The sequence below is a fragment of the Bos mutus genome, chromosome 23 (genome assembly GCF_027580195.1).
Source record: "Bos mutus isolate GX-2022 chromosome 23, NWIPB_WYAK_1.1, whole genome shotgun sequence".
NCBI lineage: Eukaryota > Metazoa > Chordata > Mammalia > Artiodactyla > Bovidae > Bos > Bos mutus.
Window position 1 is genome coordinate 36,224,460 of NC_091639.1, and position 6,000 is coordinate 36,230,459.

Consider the following 6,000-nt stretch of genomic DNA (forward strand, 5'->3'; position numbering starts at 1 on the left):
TAACCCCAGTTCAAGATCTTACAGCTAATTAAGAGCATCATTTAGTTTCTCTGGAAAAATATGGAATAATAGGAGGATCAAGCCTATGGTGCCGGAGTGAGGATTGAATTGCAGAATGTTTGTAATTACAGATGGCCATTATTCTTACAAGCCTCTTCCTCTCTTTGCCCTTTTCCATCTCCATCCTCCCCCCGCCCCCACCACCACCACACACAGCTCTTCTGTTAGTTAATACCAAGAATGCACTTAACATTAATGTACAATTCACCAGGTTCCTGGCATCTAGCTCTCTGCAAATATCTTTGCCTGGAGTTAAGAAACCTCCCCTGGCTCGGACATGACCACACCAAATAGGCAGCGATTGGAAAATTGGGCCCATAAAAGCCGTCTCCTTCCGAAGACGCAGGACAGCATTTTTGAGAAGCCTGCTCAGGTTGTTTGCAGCGGCTTTGAGGGTCGGCTCTGCTGCCTTGCCTACGTCAGAACCCTAAGTGTTTAACCACAAGACACACAATCCAGGGACATCGTGGCGGCAGCCATCCACCCCCACAGCAAGGCAGGCCATGCGTGCGTCTAATGCGGTATGTGCCCCTATTCCCATCCCCAGCAGAGGCCAGACAGGCTCCACACCTGGCCAGATGTGGGACGGGATATGGCCCAGTATGCAAAGTACTTCAGCGGCTGAGAAAGGGGGTGGAATTCCTTCCTGCTCCCCCTAGACAATGTGTGATCTGAGTCTAGGGTCCCCAGCCTGGGGAAAGGCCATGCCCACTGGTAGCCACAGCAGCTTATGTTATTTCTGGAGACAGAGCCCTTGCAGTCGGGGGCTGCATACAAACTCCCATGATGGTCTCGCCTTCGGTAGCTTAAGACTCTTTGAAGAATCATGCTCAGGGCTGAGTGCTGCAATCAAGTTCAAGGTGAAATTGTCTTTTGAAATGTTTGAGAGAAAGAAATCGTCCCACCTGATCTATACTGGGACTGGAGATGGGGAAAACACACACACACTCATTTTTCTCCGTTGAAGAATAAATGGAGGTTGCTTGGAATCGTCAGGTCTGTATGACTTTGGGCTGGCACATGTGTGTGTATCAACTGAGCAGGGACCTGGGGGAGGCCCAGGGACATCAGAAGAAGCATAACGCGTTTCATCATTCAGTGGTTTTGTCTTTTAAAGGAAAGACCTTAAACATGGTAAAGTGATGATGTTAGGAATCTGTTCTTAATTACCACTCAGTAACTTGGCAATCTGTTTTATCCCATTCATTTCTTTTGGAAAGTTCTCAGCGACTCATCTCTTCAGCTGTGTGTACACAATCATACACAAAAATAAAGAAAGAGAAAACCCACCCTGGTTGCCTTTGGAAAAAGCAAGGACATCTAATGAATCCTCTTGCAGATAGTCATGAGCACAGATTTTTAGATATTTTGGGGGAGTTTCATAAACACAAAATAGGCATATTTGATGGATGCATATATGTGGTTTTGGACTCTAGTGTAGGGACTTTTTCTTACTTTCTTTAACAGAAAGAAGCAGGAGCAGAAGCAGCAGCAAAACACTCCTTCACTAATGCTGTTTATTCACTCATCCTGCTAAGTCTCAGGCATTGCGATAAGCCCTGGAGCTGCAAAGTTGCACTGGATGGGGTTTCCATCAATTTGGATTTTAATCTAGTGGGAAAGAAAGCTCAATTTCATGCAGGTTAAAAAATAAATGAAAGCACATGAAACTTTCAGAATCACGATGGATCGGATGCAGTGAAGGTCAGTGGTAGATTGCCTGCCTTTGGATGAAGAAGAAAATACCTTCCCTTTCCACTGGTAACTTCCAGGCCAATTGTGATTCCAGGCCAAAATGCAATTTCCAAAATGCATTCTATAGAATGCTAATTCCTTTAAATGGCTTGCCAAACAAGGCAGAGGAAGTGTTTTTCATGATCAAAGAAGCTCAAGAAAAACTGTATATATTCTACCCACCTCCACACACACACACACCTTGAAACTTCACAGTGCCTGTTAGCATATGGAAAGTTCTAGAAGGTCCACAGCAAAAGAGATCTCCCGAACTTAGCTCAGCACAGTGCTCCCCAAAGTTCTTTCCTCACAGGACCTGTTTTTCACATAACATCTATGAACATCCCGTAACTTTCAGAAACATTGTTTAGTCTGAAGGGGACCAGAAGAAGTCTCTAAAAATAAACACAAGTGTAATGGGATGCTGAATTGGAATTTTTAATGAGGCAGCAAGATGCAATAGATAAGAAATTCTCAAATAATGTTTCATAGTGAGAAGCAGATTTTCAAAAGGAAGTATCTGGGAAGTGCTTTCATGCCTCCAAAAACTCCTTCAGATAAGAAGAATCAGAAGCATGGAAGTTGAGAAAAAATATAATGAGGAAGATTTCTCTGAGATGCCTGCACCAAAATTCCTTCCCTTTACTCCCCTAGTGAGAACAGCTTGAGGGGGATGACTCAAGGACCTAAGTGCTTCCTGAAGTTGGAAATTGTGGACAGTGTCAGACTCCAGCCTGAAAATATAGAAGGCAAGACACAGATGGTAAATTGATTTGGTGGTGGATCAAAGGAGAGAAGTTGCTTTATTGGGAAGGTTGGCACTCTACGTTTGCAAGGACAAGGATTAATACATGTGTCCCGACAAGCATATGTGGGCCACATGGGTGAGAAAGTGAGCCAGGAGACATATTTAGACCTTATCAAAGAGAACTACCTGGAAGAACTGTGGACCCACGATATCAAGGGTTGGTACAGAGTGGGCCACTGGCAAACCAACTAAATGGAAGAAAATCAGCTGAAGGAAGAAAATGCACAGCCTGTATCACAGGAGTTGCAGTTGGAGAGACCCAACTGAATAGTCTTTGAAGAACCCACCAAAGGCTTACAGGGAAAAGAGTCTGATATATGCAAACCATTTTGCAACCATGCCAAAAAATTCTCTGCAGAAGCGGGGACTTCCACTTATGGCTGAGTAAGGAGATTAGCAAAACTTATCCCCCCACAAAGCAACTACAAACTGGGATTAAATTAACAAAAACAACCATTCTGACACTATGGAAATCAATCAAATGCAAAAGACAATCTGAGAAGTGTTCATATACTTTACATAAAACTGATGAACTTTCACAGCACTGTTTATAATAGCCAGGACATGGAAGCAACCTAGATGCCCATCAGCAGATGAATGGATAAGAAAGCTGTGGTACATATACACAATGGAGTATTACTCAGCCATTAAAAAGAATACATTTGAATCAGTTCTAATGAGGTGGATGAAACTGGAGCCTATTATACAGAGTGAAGTAAGCCAGAAGGAAAAACATAAATACAGTATACTAACACATATATATGGAATTTAGAAAGATGGTAACAATAACCCGGTGTACGAGACAGCAAAAGAGACACTGATGTATAGAACAGTCTTATGGACTCTGTGGGAGAGGGAGAGGGTGGGAAGATTTGGGAGAATGACATTGAAACATGTAAAATATCATGTAAGAAACGAGATGCCAGTCCAGGTTCGATGCACGATACTGGATGCTTGGGGCTAGTGCACTGGGACGACCCAGAGGGATGGTAGGGGAGGGATGAGGGAGGAGGGTTCAGGATGGGAAATACATGTATACCTGTGGCGGATTCATTTTGATATTTGGCAAAACTAATACAATTATGTAAAGTTTAAAAATAAAATTAAATTAAATTAAAAAAAGGAAAAAAAAAAGAAAATCTTGAAAAAAATACAATTTGACTAAATCTTGGGGAAAAAAAAATTCTAAATTCATGAAAAAAAAAACAAAAACTGATGAACTTTGGGTAAGAATTTTGAAATTCTTTAATGTTCTGACTTGAGGCTGTGTGAAATCGTTGACTTAACCGCTGTACCAGAAAGATACAAGTGTGATCTTTAGGAAGCCCAGCTTATAAATGAAAATAAGGAGATCAAAACAAAACTGATGACACCGCACAAACAGGTTGAAAACAAAAGTTTGGGAAAAAACAGTACACGGTGCAAACTGCATTCACAAAAAATCTCAAGTGGCTATTAATATCAGATAACATAGACTTCAAAAGCAGAAATAGTAGGAGGCAAAGAAGCATATTTCATAATTATTAAATGGTCAAATCATCAGAAAGATATAATAAAAAACAACAGAACCTCAAAATACATAAAGTTAGAAGTGACAGAATTGAAAGGGGAAATTGAAAACTCAATAATAACAATCGGGGATTCACTATTCCACCCTCAGGAACTGATATAATCACTAGACAGTGAACCAGAAAGGATATAGAAGACTTGAACAACTCTATCAACCAACCTGATACAACAAACGCTTTCTATGTATGTGTGTCTTAAAGTCTATTTTGTCTGATACTATAATTTAATTTCCTTGTGACCAAACATCATACTTTGTATGACTTCAGTGTTTTAAAATTGTTTGAGACTTGTTTTATGGCCTAATTTATGGTCTTTGCTGGAGAATGTCTCAAGCACGCTTGATAACCTGTAGTCGTTGGGTGATTATTTTATCATTAGGAAATATTTTCCTTGTCTAAAATTCTGTTTCTAGTGTAGCACACCTGGAACCTTCTCTAGAAAATACCATGGCCATAAAACAAGTTTTAATAAATTTTAAAGGATTGAAATTATATGAAATATGGCATCTGATCACAGATCATCTAAATTATTTTTTAAAAAATCAACAAAAGGAAATCTGGGAATCTCCAAATATTTGGAAATTAAACAACATACATTTAAATATTCTAGATGGAAAGACTCAGTATTGTTGGTGATAAATTTGGCATTTATCCCCAAATTGATGTATAGATTCAATGCACTCCTATCAAAAACTAAGCAGGGTTTATTTGTTTGTCTTTGGCAAAAAGTTACATTGACAAGCTTATCTTAAAATGTATATAGAAATGCAAAGGAACTAAAAAAAATAAAACATTTGAAAATGCAAGACGAATTTGGAGTATTTATATTATCCCAATTAAAAAACTTACTATAAATTTACAATAATCAAGACAGTGTGGTGTTGACATAGAATGGACATATAGAATCTACATATGATCTATATTGTAGATCATCAGGATGAAGTTAAAAGTTCAGAAATAAAACCTTACATTTCTGTACAAATGATTTTCAACAATTCAATGGGAAGAGGATAATTTTTTTCAACAAATGCTGCTGAGGACCTAGATATCAAATATGGAAAAAATTAGCTTTAATCGTAAATAAATGAAAGAACTAAGACTATTAAACTTCTTAGAATAAAAATAGGAGAAAATGTTTGTGAACTTAGGTTTAGCAAAGAGACTTTAAATATGACATTAAATGCATAATTTGTAACAGAAAAACATGACAAACTGGACCTTGTCAATTTTTAAAGTTTTACATTTCAAAAGACACTATGAAAATGAAAAGACAAGCCATATGTGAAGAAAATATGTATAAATCATTTATCTATGTACCAATCATTCATCTGATAAAGGACTAATATTCAAACATATAAAGAACTCTTACAACTCAATAGGTAGATGACAAACGACCCAATTTTTAAATCGGCAAATTATCTGAATAGACATTTTGTAAGAGGAGATACACAGATGGCTAATAAGTACATAAGGAGATACTCAACATGATTGGTTATTAGGGAAATGAGAATTGAAATCACAATGAGATATCTCTATACATCTACTAGAGTGGCTACAATTGAGAAGATAGACAACAGTAAGTGTGGAAAAAGTGAAATTTTCACACATTGTTGATGGGAATGTAAAATGGTACAACCCTTTTGGAAAACAGTATATTTCTTAAAAACTTAAATATAAATTTACCATTAGACTCAGAAATTCCTTTTCTAAGAAGAAAGCCAAGAGAAATAAAAAGATGTATCCCCCAAAAGACATGTAAATGAATGTACATAACAGCATTGTTCATAATAGCCCAAAACTGGAAATAACCCAAATGCCCATCAACTGGTG